This window comes from Ambystoma mexicanum, chromosome 7p (genome assembly GCF_040938575.1).
Source record: "Ambystoma mexicanum isolate Mex_15411 chromosome 7p, UKY_AmexF1_1, whole genome shotgun sequence".
NCBI classification, from domain to species: Eukaryota; Metazoa; Chordata; class Amphibia; order Caudata; family Ambystomatidae; genus Ambystoma; species Ambystoma mexicanum.
The window spans coordinates 546,668,055-546,683,216 of NC_090939.1; positions in this window are offsets into that span (position 1 = coordinate 546,668,055).

Consider the following 15,162-nt stretch of genomic DNA (forward strand, 5'->3'; position numbering starts at 1 on the left):
CCTGTTGCTGTAAACACACCAATGCAAGTGTGGTGTTGTGATGGAGCTTTCAATAAATACAAATTTGAAATGTTGTGGCAAAGGTTTCCGATGATTACTTTATGTAATTGGAGAATATATAAAAACTATAAACTGATGATTTGATCTGACTTTCATGCTGACACTGGGGCGGAAGGAGAATACGCGTTGCCACTCCTGCCCTCTGCAATCGGAAAACCTGCCTGTGTGCAGCGTGTCATACTTTGATTGTTCCCAAATCACTTTTCTATCACGTTAATGGCTTTAGCATATACTGATATACATCCTAATCTTCAGCAGGGGTTGGTGGTGTGCCATCTGGCAGTCCTTCTGGATGGGTTAAATTCCATACCAAACTATGTAGTTTCTCACAGCTATGCCATTGGCTCCAAGGAAAAACCACTTTACCTGGGTGTGGCAGAAATGGCAGACGGGCTATGCCATTTTGCACTGATGGTCATTAGAGAGTTTTGTGTCAGTGTTGCAGTGAAGTGTGTGTCGATGCTGACTCATCGCCAATGTCATGTAAAGACATATTTTTGGTCCCGATTCATGGAAAGTGCAAAGTGTATTTTTGCAGTGCAAAGTCATTTTGTACTGCAAAAATGACTTTGCACTGACTTTGCACACCAAAAATGCACTTTACACAATTGGATCTGGTACAACTCATGGATGGCCAACTCAATGCCGGCTGTTCACCCGCATTTTTATGGACTTTTGATGGGGGCAGGTCCCTCATACCTCATTTCACCCTTTCTCCAACTCCCAAATACTGATAGAAATTAAAACAAAAAATACAATAACTCCTCACCCCCCAAAAGAATGCTACAACAAAATGCAGCAAAATGTCCTCAATGAGTTGGACCCTAGAAAGTGGGCAGGTGCCATTAATTTCACCATGAATGTGTTACGCTCACCTGGTCTCTGCGGAGGCATTGGGGCATGGTGCAGCCCTCCCAGGAGTTAGATCACCCCCGTCCGGTCTTTCCCTCTTCAGATAAATTGTGAGCGGTGGTAATTGGTGACACTGCTCCTGCGTGGATATGAAAAAACGTGAGTGCACTGATCGGGGATTATTGTGCTGCTCAAACCCTTCTACCCAAGATGCGATTTGTGTGGGCATGTACCGGCCCATAGGGCTCACCTGTTAATTATTGATGCCAAGCTCTCCATCCTGCTACTTCTGGCAGGGGCTCTTGTCCATGGGATCTAGTTCCTTCACTGATCCCTGGTAAGTTATAGTCCAGTCCAGCTGCGACTATGTTTCTCCTATTGTCTCTTTTCCTTTCCGTTTTCTCTTTGCCTCTTCTCATTTTCTGTCTTGGCATTATTGCTCTCAATGTTGCTGTTAATTCCTGACTAACGTTTTCCCTTCTATTTTTTTCCCAATAGATGGAAATGTGGTCCAAAAGCAGCTGTGGGGGCGCGGAACGCAGCCAGGAAGAAGACGGTTGAAACGGCAATGTCCGACAACAGGTGAGTGATGGTTTAAGGGCAAGCGCGAGGTTCGGTGGTAGCGTGACCTTAAACTAAATGTCTTTTAAGTGTCTAACCTTGCCTTTTGTTTTTACTTGGAGGTGCTGCTGTCGCTGGCGAGGCGCGTCGTGTTGCAGTGCCAAGATGAAGATTTTAGCGTTCCAGAAGATGTGAAGATGAGCTGAGGTGCCAGGATGAAGATATCGGTTTTCCGAAAGCTTTGGAGAAGAATGTCAGGATCAATGAAGACGCGCACCGGTGAGAGCATGTTCCCCAGTTGGTAAGTATGAAAGCTGGAAGCAGGATTTCCAACGTAAAGTTTAATCCCAGGCGGCGGTGAACATTACGCTGCATGGAAGTGTACAATAACACGAAGCATCTGCCTCAGGGATCGGAGCAGCATAGATAGCTGTGATCATGGGCACGCCCACTAGGCCTGGCTTGCCTGCCACACCCTGCCACTCCCAGAGAGTCAGCACATGCAAGGCAACCCAATAGCAGCAGCAGCATCACCCAAGAGTGCATGTGGGGATGCTTCAGTAATGAAAGTTCCCATGTTAAATGCACCTTGCACACAAAATGAAGTGTTATGTCCCAAAATAAAAGCATTCTTGTCCCAAACAAATGTTCTTGGTTATTGTTATTCATGAGCCTGGCACCAAAGGCGCCAGGACTGTGTCCATCCGGGGCCCCTGTGTATGTGGCCCTTGAATGTTTGCATTCTTGGCCCGATGACCATGACAGCACTCCCCCTCAAGGCCCCTCTGAAGGGTGGTCCTCCTCCCGGTCCTTGTTTGGTGGGATTATTGCGATGGAACTGCCTGATTAAATATGGAGCATGGACGTGTTCACTGGTTCCCATGTTCGGTCTTGAGGTCCGTAACCTTTCGAGGCTATAAGGTAATCCAATTTGGATCAAACCACCTTGGAGACCAGGATGGATTTGACTTCCTACTCTGGTTCCCCGTTGAGTAATTTGGGCTCTGGTGGAGGGCTAAACCGTATATTTGGCTTCATTGGTTTGAGGAGAGAGACATGAAATACTGGGTGAATCTTCATGTGTGATGGTAATTCGAATTTCATGGCGGCAGGGTTGATTATTGCTTTGATAGTACAGGGGCCCCAATATCTGGGGCGGAAGGCCCTTGGTCCTTTCAACTGTATGTATCTGGATGCTAAACAGCCTTTATCCCCAATCTGGTAATCGGGAGCTTCTTTTCGGTGCCAATCAGAAAACAGTTTTTGTCTTTCTTTGGCCTTAGTCAAATGTTCTGTCGCTTCCTCAAGAACCTGAGTGATGGTTTTATGCAAGATTTTTTATTGCTGGCATTTCCAAAGTATTGGGTGGATCAAATACTGAGGTCTGCGGATGTCTTCCATGCACAGTATAGAATTGAGTTTGTCCAGCACTCGTGTGAACAGAGTTGGTGTATGCATACTCGGCTACCCAGAGTATGTTTTTCCAGGAGTCCTCTGAGTGCTGTAACATACACCTTAAATACAGCTGTAACATCTGATTAGCTCGTCCGGTTTGCCCATCAATTTGAGGGTGATGGCTTGTGGACAACCGGAGGTCATTTTTGGCTATTGTACAACACCTTCTCCAAAAGGCGGAAACAAATTGAGTTCCACGATCCGATATTAAAACTGATGGAAATCCATGCAATCGGACAATTTGTTCTAGAAACACCGTAGCAAGAGTCGAAGCAATTTGGAGTCCCTTCAGAGGGATAAAATAGGCCATTTTGGAGAATAAATCCACAATGACTTAGATGGTGTTGTAACCATTGCAGGGAGGAAGATGGGTTTTATTTCTGAGACTTGTGTTGTGTGCAGACACCACAGGTTGCAAAAAACTAGGCAATGTCTTTTCTCCAAGTTGGCCACCAGTAGTTTTGTTTATCTCAGCCTGAGTTTTGGCTATTCCTGGATGCCCTTTCACTAATGAATCATGATAGTTTGTGATGATTGGGTTTTGCAGTGTCTTGTCCTGGATATATAAGCGTCCTTGAAAATATGGTAGATTTTATTTCGATGGTGTACCAGTCTCCCTTTAAAAGCCATTCCTGTTGTGTTGACTGAGTCATCTGAAATTGCAAACTGGTTTTTAAGTCATCTACAGACGTGGTGGCAGAAATGTTGGTTTGTATTTGTTCTTTAAGAATGATGGCCCCAGGATCTGATGTTGTAAAAGCCCCTTTTTAGTCACTCATGCGTGATAGTGCATCTGCTTTTCCATTATGCACTCCAGGTCTATAAGTGATAATAAAGTCGTATTCTGCAAAAAAGAGAGCCCAACGAAGTTGACACGAGGATTGTGCTTTGGCAGTCTTCAAGTATTGTAAGTTATGGTGGCCCGTGATGACGGTGACCGTGTGTCTTGTCCCAAGAAGATAATGTCTCCATGCCTTGAATGCTGCTTTAATCACCAGTAATTCCTTATTGGTGATTGCGTAGTTCAGCTCTGGAGCAGAGAACCTGCGAGACCAGAATGCGACAGGATGTAACTGTCCTGTTTCCAGGTCCTGTTGGGACAATACCGCTCCCATTGCTACGTTTGAAGCATCTGTTTCAACCACATATGGCAGATCTGGTCGAGCGTGTCGAAGAACTGGTGCTGTGGTAAATGCTAGTTTCAGCTTCCAAAGGGCTTCTTCAGATTCTGAGGACCAATGGAATTTCTTGTTCTTTTTCAGCAGTGAAGTAATTGGGTGTACGATTTGTGAGAACCCATGTATAAATCGATGATAGAAATAAGCGAATCCGAGCATACTTTGTACTCCTTTTGTGGATATTGGAGGATTGCGTCCACCTTTCACGTGTCCATATGTACGCCCTGTGGTGTGAGTATGAAACCGAGAAATTCAACCTCGGTCACATGGAAGAACATTTTTTCCAGCTTGGCATACAACTGATGTTGTCAAAGCTTTTCTAGTACTGACCGGGCATGACCAACATGTTCTTGATCGGCATTTGAGTAGAGGAGAATGTCATCTATGTAAACTAGTGCGCAAACGTCCAATAGTTCACAGAGCACGTCATTCTTAAAGAATTGGAATGCTGCAGGGGCGTTATATAACCCAAAGTGCATGACCTGGTATTCAAATAGGCCATATTTCGTGCGAAAGGCTGTTTTCCACTCATCTCCTTTTTTGACTTTCACAAGATGGTAGGCCCCTCGTAAATCCAGCTTTGTGTAAATCTGAGTGTGTTTCACCTGATCCAGGAGTTCTGGTATAAGTGGTAAGGGTTAATGTTTTTTTACTGTGATCTGATTGATTGCTCTCTAGTCAATACAGGTTCTTAAATCCCCCTCCTTTTTAGGCAAAAATAATTGGGGCGATGAAGCAGGGGACTTGGATGGATGGATAAAACCGTTTGCCAGATACTGATCAATTTAAGTTCTAAAATGTTGGTTTTCCTGCTCTGTGAGAGCGTAAATCCGGCTGCAGGGATTCTGGGCTCAGGGTACGAAGTCTATTTGGCAATCGTAGGGTCTGTGCGGGGCAAAACGTTGGCATGCTCTTTTTGGAAGACATCCTGGTAATCCATGTATCAAGTGGTAAAGAGCCATTGAGGCCCAACACGATTTCTTTCTTTGGTTTCAGGTTGACGACGTCTTTGTTGTAACAGGTGTTGACACATTCTTGAGGAAGGGTCAGAACTCGTTTTCGCCAGTCGATCCTAGGATTATGGGACTCCAGCCAAGGCATTCCCAATATCATCTGGAAATGTGGAGTACCAATGAGATTGAAGGTATTGTCCTCTTGATGCCTGTCCTACAACTGAAGCTTGACTTTCTCAGTGTATTGTGTCACTGGGCCGGATGATAGCTGAGAACCATCCACTGCCATGACTTTTTCCGATTTCTGCTTTTGTTGGAGAGGAAGGCCTATTTGGATAGCCAGATCTTAGTCAATGTAGTTACCCACAGCTCCACTGTCAATGTACACCTCCAAGGCATGTATCTTTGACGGTTGCTTGTGATTCACCAAAAGTACCGGTAGGACCGGATGTGAGGTCTGCACAGATTTCTTTTTCTCGCTCAACAAGTTGACCCCTACACTTGCCGGGCATTGGAGTTTCCCGAGTCCTGTACTTCTTCTTTGTCATTTATATCCATTACTCCAACTATTGTCTTGGGTGGTTTTACCGGACATTCATGGAGGACGTATCCTGCTTTACCACAATATAAGCAGAGCTGTTGCTGCCTTCTTTTCTCTCTTTTCGCCTTGGTACGAGGACTCCGTAAACCACCAATCAATTTGCAATGGTTCTGACTGTTCGTGTGGTTTGGTCTGGTTCTCACGTGGTCACACATAAACTGACCTTCCCTCTGTTCTGGCTCGATCCATTTTCCTATTCTGCAACCTATGATCGAGTTGCACTGTCAGGTCTACATAGTCCGCACACCCTTCAGGTGGGTTCACAACTTGAGCCACCTTAAGTTCTCCACGTAACCCTCGATGAAAGAGCATAGTTCTCTTTTCTTCTGGCTAGTTGGTCTGGGCTATGAGACGATTGAAGGAATGTAGGTTAATAGATCTTGATTCCCCTGTCTGAGTGACAGAAATTCGTTGTCCAGAGCTTGTCCTTGAGTATGTTGGGCAAACAATTTCTCTATCTCATGCTGAAAATCACCAAAGTTCCGAAGCAAAGGATCATCTTGAGTGACCAATGGTATTGACCAGTCCGCTGCGTTGCCTCCTAGATATGAGAGTACAAATGCAACTTTGGCTTGATCGTTAGGAAAGGCTCCTGGTCTGCATAAGAAATTAAGGCGGCATTGGTTCATGAATATGGCAAACTTGTTTGGATCGCTGATGAAGCGTTCAGGCGGGGCTAAAGGCACTGCTCCTGGAAGGACCACCTGAACAGTTGTTGATTGCTGTGGCGTGGATGAATGTGGTGTAGAAGATTGGGCTATCCCCGGCAAGGGAACCACCTTGCTTGTGCCTGTAGCATCTGTCTTGCCAAGTCATCAGTTCTTTCTCGAGTTACAATAAGAGCCCTCCTTAATGCACTGGTTTCCTGCCTTGAAGCATGTACTTCAGCCCATAATTCCCCTAGTAATTGGGCCAATAGGTCTGTCTCTGAAGTCTCCATAACGTCCAGGCAGAGAGTCGGTGAGGCTTCACGTTCTGTTACCCTCACCTGGTCTCTGTGGATGCTTTGCGGCACGGTTGCAGCCCTCCCAAGAGTTAGATCACCCCTGTCTGGTATTTCCCTCTGCGGATAAGTTGTGAGCAGCGGTAATTGGTGACACTGCTCCTGCGTGGATATGAGAAAATGTGAGTGCACTGATCGGTGATTATTGTGCCGCTCAAACCCTTATACCCAAGGTGCGATTTCTGTGGGCATGTACCGCCCGTAGGGCTCACCTGTTAATTATTGATAGTAAGCTCTCCGTCCTGCTACTTCTGGCAGGGGCGCTTGTCGATGGGATCTAGTTCCTTCACTGATCCCTGGTAAGTTATAGTCCAGTCCAGCTGCGACTATGCTCCTCTTGTCTCTTTCCCTTTCCGTTTTCTCTTTGCCTCTTCTCGTTTTCTGTCTTGGTATTTTTGCTCTCAATATTGCTGTTAATTCCTGACTGAAGTATTCTCTTCTGTTTTCTTCCCAATAGATGGAAATGTGGTTCAAAAGCAGCTGTGGGGCACGGAATGTGGCCAGGAAGAAGATGGTTGAAACCGCAATGTCCGACAACAGGTGAGTAATGGTTTAAGGGCAAGCGCGAGGTTCAGTGGTATCACGACCTTAAACTGAATGTCTTTTAAGTATCTAACCTTGGCCTTCATTTTTACTTGCAGGTGCTGCTGTCGCTAGCGAGGTGCGTCGTGTTGCGGTGCCAAGATGAAGACTTCAGCGTCCCAGAAGATGTGAAGTTGATCTGCAGTGCCAGTATGAAGATGTCGTCATTCCGGAAGGCTTGAAGATGAACTGCGGTGCCCAGAAGAAGATGTCAGCGTTCCAGAAGCTTTGGAGAAGAATGTCAGGATCAACGAAGAGGCACACCGGTGAGTGCAGGTTCCCCAGTTGGTAAGTATGAAAGCTGGAAGCAGGATTTTCAAAGGTAAGTTTAATCCCAGGCGGCGGTGAGCTTTACGTTGCATGGAAGTGCAGAATAAGGCGGAGCGTCTGCCTCAGGAATCGAAGCAGCTTATATAGGTGTGATCGTGGGCACGCCCACTAGGCCTGGCTTGCCTGCCACACCCTGCCACTCCTAGAGAGTCAGCACGTGCAAGGCAACCCAATTGCAGCAGCCACACCCAAGAGTACACGTGGGGCTGCTTTAGTGATGAAAGTTCCCATGTTAAATGCACCTTGCGCCCAAAACGAAGTGTTATGTCCCAAAATAAAAGCATTCTTGTCCCAAATAAATGTTCTTGGTTATTGTTATTCATGAGCCTTTCGCCAAAGGCACCAGGAATGTGTCCATCCGGGGCCCCTGTGTATGTGGCCCTTGAATGTTTGTGTTCTTGGCCTGATGACCATGACAGAAAGTCTGACATTGACAAGCACTCCTTAGATATGGTGAGGATCAGTTCTGCAATGGAACAACCAACCCAATGATCATACATCTCAACACACCACATATGGCCATACATTTGTTTATGTGGTTCATCATAGGAAACACTGCCCAGTATAGGGGGAATTCAGAATTTAAATTTTCTAAACTCCCCAGATACTCCTGGCACTGTACTAGTACTTATTGCCATATGTTATAGTGTGCATGTCTTAACCACAGATGGGCTTCGTCTTCCACCACATAATGATGCCCGCTTCTATCATCTTTGCTTCTGATGCTTTTCCCATATGGCATATTGAAGTGTATTTTAGAGACTCTCCTCTCTAGGCAAGGCGGCTTTAGCAAGTAGACGTAGCAATAGTAAGCAAGCCATCTTCCCCATAGCCATGTGAGAATCGTGGAAGTAGCATGAACAGCAGGAATTTGATGTATCTTAAAAGGTGTTCTGCTAACATCAAGATTGTGCCTTCCCGGGCATGAGAATGTAGCATCTGCCGATTACGTGTATGTTGAGAGACTTCCTCTCAAAATATAGTTGCTTGTCGATCTCATGCAATGCCTGAACCACCCCTTCAGTTGAATTTCATGGGTACTCTGATCATCTGTTTAAAAGCACTATGAGTACATGGAGGGAGATTGCTGTGCCAAGTCACAAGGGTATACATCGAGGGTATACATCGGGTAATTGAGCGATCCATTAGGGTAAGAGGTGACAAATTACCAATATCCTGGAAGCTAGATCACAACTTAAAACCTTTGGTCTCGTAGGCTCTTTTACATGAAACACTGAATAGTCACGATTTCACTGGACATTGGAGAGATGGGCACGAGAGAGCAGACAAGACTTTCATTTAGAGTAGTTTTAATGGTTAAGGTTTAAAAAGTCAGAAATCATCCAAAACGTCATTTTATGGAGGTAGCGCATAAAGAGATGGATGCCATGTCGGGACAAGACATGCACAACTATGACACATAAAAGGGCCAGGGGACTGCAGGTACTACATTCAGAGATTAAATAGCAGGGGGGACAGTATCCATTCCAGGGGCATATGTTAAGGCATGGGGAATGGCCCAATTCATCAGTACTTGCTGAAGGTGGCCTGATAGATAGTAGACAACTTAGGGCAGTGCACAACAGTAATGTTCACGAGAGCCTCGTGTTACAAGCCAACGCCAGATGATGCACTTAGTGATTGCGCACCGATTCATGGAATGTTTTGCCTAGTTCAATGTGACTTTGCACTGCCGATACAAACCCCGATTCATGGAACTGTGCAAAGTGTATTTTTGCAGTGCAAAGTCATTTTTGCAATACAAAATGACTTGGCACTGGCTTTGCACTGCAAAAATACAGTTTGTCCAGTTCCATGAATCCGGGTTTGGGTTGGCAGTGAAAAGTCACTTTTCAGCAGTGCAAAGTCACTTTGAACGGTGCAAAAAAATCCACGAATCGGGCCCTTAAAGTTAAAAAGTCCCCACTAAGGTTTCTGACAGCAACCTCCTCTATGCATTGCAAACGGGATACAGAAATCGTGGGCACTGTGCACAGCACTTACATTTTCTGGGAGGGAAAAATTCCATTATATCCCCCCCAAATTGTGGGGGGGGATTTGTCCCCCATGTCCCACACCTATGTATGGCACTTCGACAGGGCTAGCATAGCATATGTCCTCCGCATGATCAATGGAGACATCGGGAGCAGGTTTGGCATCCGCACCACCATACCACCACTGGTGAAGGTAGCGCCGGTCCTACATTTCCTAGCAATGGGCACATTCCAGCATACTGTAAGCCAGCTACACGGATTAGCACAGCCAACATTCTCCAGTGTTGGGGGAGGTGCTGGATGCACTCCTCCTGCATATGGGACAGCACATTGCACTCCCAACCACCCTGGCAAAAGTTGACGCCACTAAGGCAAGGTTCTACGCAATGGCAGGCATGCCAAATGTGGTAGCTGCCCTGGATTGCACACATGTCGAACTGGTTGCATCCCATGCAGAAAGAACTCTACAGGAACTGGAAGCAGTACCATTCACTGAACGTCCAGGTCACCTGTGATGCAGGCCTCATGATCACACACTACTGTGCCCGGTTCCCAGGCTCAACCCATAATGCCATGGTCTTGTGCAACAGCATGCTGCCAGCGTACGTGGAGGGGCACAGAAAGCAACATCCCTGGGCATTGGGTGAGTAAAAGTCACAGTACACTTAGGGCCCGATTCTCAACTGGTGTTAAGTACCGAAAAGGTTGTTAAAAACATTAACAACCTTTTCGGTACTTAAGACCTATTCTGAAGGTGGCACATTCTTCCGAAGTCGGTGGGAATGCACCACTTTCAGAATACATGTGGCGATTGCTAGGATGGGTTAGAAACCAACCTAGCAACCGCCACATTCATTACCTGCCTCTTTTGACGGGTATTCTTGTGGCACTCCTCCAGTTCTATATGTGCGATAAAGTGGTGCACATATATAGCACCATTTTGGTGCTGTTATTCTGGAGGAGTGCCGTAAGAAGCCTTGTTGCAGTGCAGGGTGTATAAGAGCACTTTAATATACACCACAGAGGTGTATATGAACACTTTCATATACACCAAAGTAAGCAGCTTCAATGTTGTTTCCTGCAACGTTGAAGCTGCTTACCTTGGTGTATATGAAAGTGTTGCTATACACCTTTGGTCTTTGCAGCAGTTTTGTAAAATAACAAATATGTCGTTATTTTACAAAAATGCTTCAGAGATTTCAGGATTACGCCCGTTAAGCCAAAAACAGGTGCAATGCTGAAGGTGTACTGTTGTGCAATACGAGGACGCCCAGGCCCACTTGAGAATAGTGGTGGAGCCTGGGCGTCCTGATTTGGCACAGTGAATCATGCTTTTTAATACGTTCACTGTGCCAAGTTAAGAATCAGGCCCTGAGTCATCTGTATAAGTGGGGGGAGTAACCACAATGCCAATGATTGGTCTGGGAAGTTCCCCACATACACCGGGCACACCAAGCTGCATTGAATGGGCAAACTGTGCAACCCAAACAGGCCATAGGCCCACAGGACCACAGGTATCACAATGCAACAGTACAAAACGCACAGAAAGCATGACCTGCAATTGGGCCCAGGCATGAGTGCGTAGGTGAGCAGAAACCATTGTGCACCAGCATGGGATGCCACCCACAGACACACACCTGCAAGCTATGGGCCCACATCACAGTGATGTGAAGCAGAAACATGGGGTGCACACTGTGTCACTCAGTACAGATCATCGCCATACATGAAATGTGTGCCAGATGAAATGGCACAGGGGGACCAATCACCAGAAAAAGACGTGGCATTTGACCCAGATAAGTCCGGTGGGCCCACAAACATAACTGCAATGTATGTGGGGTGTGAGCATCATTGAGCATGTGTGCCCCCCCTATGTAGGTGGAGGCTTTCTCTGGAATAGCCCCATGCCCCTCTCGGAATTGAGACAGACCACTTTACCTACCAGTGACTTAGCCAAACTGTGCCCATATCTACCTCCTTGCTCCTATGCCTTCCTTGCAAATCACCCCTCTGATGTTGAGAACTGCGGCCTGGAATCTTCATGCTACTCACCAGGCCCCTGCCTACTTGAGACTCGCACCCTCGCACCCCTTCCAACCACCACGGGCACCATATCCAGTGGCGGTGCACACTGCCCTTGGGTTCACTCCGGCCTAGCACCTAGCCAGTGGCCTGGGACCTGTCCTGGCTCCCCTCAGCACTTCACTGTCGAGCCCACAACAGCACTTGCCCATACCTATTGCCCCTGCCAATATCTTCTGCACGTCTCTTCGCTGCTCTTGCACGTTCAAATGCCACAAGGCCTAGTATGCCCACGATCGCATATAACTGTCACTTGGCATTGCTTTATACTTCCCTTGTCCCTTCCCCATATTGCTTTTTGGGCATGGAAACACTATTATGTATTATCAACACCTCATGAAAGCACCACCAATTAAAATCAACATGAAATAGTACATCGCACGTGCAATGGCACATATGCTAATAGGTGTACTGTGTAACCACATGTGACCTGCTGTGTTACCCTGACCATTGTGCCACTGATGGGATGAATCACCCATCCACTCTACCCAATGACATGCTTCCATGTCTGTCCCCCTTGCAGGTGATTCCCGATATCTGCAGCTCCAATGGTTGATGATTCCCCTGAGGAATACCCAGACACCCCAGGAGGTGGCACCCCAGGAGGTGGCATACATTCGTGCCCACATTCAGACCAGGGCGGTAACTGAGCGCACATTTGGCCTGTGAGAGGCACACTTCCGATGTCTACATTGTAAAGGGGGAGCTCTGATGTACAAGCGAGGTGTGCAAGATTGTGCTGCATGCGCCATGTTTCACAACATATGCTTCCAGCATAACATACCTCTGCCCCCAGATGCAGACATGCACCCCTGATGATGATGGTGCTGTGCCTGTGGGTGGCACACATGAGGACACTGCACGTGCAGAGGTCAGGCTGGGTCGGATTGCTTGCCAAGAGCTAATTGCAAACATTTTCTGATGCTGCCTACCAGTATCCCTAGCAATGCATCCTTCACTGTTAACTGCACACAATAAAGACATGCACACAATGATTGATGTCCGATCAAGGTTGCAAGTGTGAAGTATTTCCATTGTAAAATGTCATTCAAAATATACATGTATTAGGTGTCCCATCCCATCATCCACCCCAGCAACACCCTACACAATTACCCACCCCAACAGTACCAATCAACACCATTACTCTGTCTGTGTCACACTTTCGGGTGCATTTGGGCTTGGGGTCTGGTTCCTGGAGCCTTATGGTGAGGCACCGCAAAAAACGCCACCTTGGCCTGCATTCCTGTGACCCATCAGTGGGTGTATTGGAGGTGGAGGGCTCGGAACCCTGAGCACAAATGTATTGCAGTATTAACTGCATGGCCTGTGTTAGGGACTCTGCTGAGTCAGGTGTGCCATCCATGTGCTTGTGGACTCTCTGGCCAAGTGTGACCACGGAAGCTTTTGAATAACCCAGGGCACGTGCCATGAGGCGGGTGCATCCCTGTATGCAGTTGCGTATTTCACGCATCTCTGTGAGTTGCTGCGCTGCTGTTCTGTGGATGTTCGCCTGCTGGTGCTCTATCTGGTCCAGGCATGACTGTATTGCCTACTGGTTGACCTTAGGCAGTGGTGGCAGGCTATGTGGGCTTGAGGGTGTGGCTGGACTGAAGCCAGGTGTGGTGTCCCCCTCATGTTGCTCATATGACTCCATGGCCACATCCTGTTCCTCATCAGGCTCTTCGACAATTTCCAACTGCGGCATGTGGCAGCAGGCATGGCACAGGGGGGTGCTGGTGCATGTCAGGGGCTGTCCAGTGGCTCATGTGCACTGTCAGCAACTGTGATGTAGTTGGAGGCCACAAAAGTATGTGCAGGTAGCACTAATGGCGGCTGGGCTGCTACTGCTAGAGGTGGTGGTGGCTGGGCTGCTACTGTCGGAGGTGGTTGTGGATGTGCTGCCACTGCCGGAGGTGATGGTAGCTGGGCTGCCACTGTTGGAGGTGGTGGTGGCTGGGCTCAGAATGACGGAGGTGGTTGTGCCTGGGCTGCCACGACCAGGGTAGCTTCAGGTGTGCCCGCTGGTGGCTGGGCTGTGTCCACAGCACTCCCATGTGACGTGCTTTGGCCTGCAGCGGGTCTGGCATGCGCAGGAGTGGTGGATTTCCTGGTGGCTGCATGCAAGGGTCCTGCTTCGTCGCTGTCGGTGGAGAGGGTACCTGTTGGGGAGATGAGATGGGTTGTAAGCTCTTTGCCACACATGTCGTCAGGCATGCATTGTACCTATTCCATGATGTGTGTGTCCCAATGTTGTTGGCATCATGCGACTTTCATGAGTCATATTGCTCAGATGGGTGGCCATGCGGGGGGATTCATGCACCAGGGTTCATGCAGGGAGGGTTCATGCAGGGGGGTTCATGCAAGTGTGTGGGATGTGCATGCATGTGTGATTTATTGGGGTGTCACTGCCATCAACGTGTGTGCAGTGCGTGACATGCCATGGGCCAGGCCACTTGTTATGCCTGTTACCCTGTGCTCTGCTGGTGGATGCATGTAAGGGGGGCATTCACATGTACATGTAATTGTACTTAGTGACATCTCCTTGGGTGCCCACTCCCACCTCAGTACCTCCAATGCCCTCGATCCTCTCTGTGTGGAGGATGCTGCTGAGGTGCTCCTCCCATGGCATGAGTTGTAGGGGTTCCATGGTGCCACCACCAGTGGCTGTGCACTCCCTCCTGTGCTTGCCAATGGCAGTGTGGACCTTGGCATTTAGCTTATCCCACCTCCTCTGACAGTCCTTTCTTGTGCGGGGGATGGACCCGACGGCTGTTAAATTGGCCACCACCTCACCCCATATGCCGCTGTTCCTCTGGCAGCTTGTTTTGCGCTGCCTGGCTCCAAACAACACTTCTGCATATTGCAGCACAATGTCCACCAGGGCTGTGAGTTCAGCATCAGCAAACATGGGTTTGCTTTAGCAGGAGTCCTTGCCTGGGGTGCTCTGTTCATGGGACATATTTTTCAGGTTGTTCTGGGCCTGTATGGCTGTGGGATACAGTGGATTCAGTTAAATTGGGGTTTTAATGATGGCTGGTGCACTTCTTCCAGTTTCAGCAGCATTTCTGTGTAAGGTGCTGATATTAGCGCCATTCTGGTGTTAGCGCCATTTTTAATGGGGGGTCCGTTATATCCACCATTTTCAGTCCGGTATTGCTGCCTGTTTTTCCCATTCATGCGCTAATACCGGCAATCCGTTATTGCTGGGATTATGCTGCACGCCCAGCTGGAAACGCTAATACCAGATTGCCGGTATTGACCGATTTCTTAGGGATTAATCAGAATGAGGCCCAGTATATCTTAGGTCCCATGGATTCTACGAGAAGTATTCCTTATAATAACATTTTTTTCAAATGAACACCAATGTCCCAGACTCAGACCAAGAATATTAATCTCCTTAATCCTGTTTATATTCCATTTCCATGTCCGAACCAGTTTCGACATAAGTGTGAGAAATATCTTAATGAGATTTGGTCATCTTCAGGGCAAACAATAATTTTGTTGGGTTTATTGG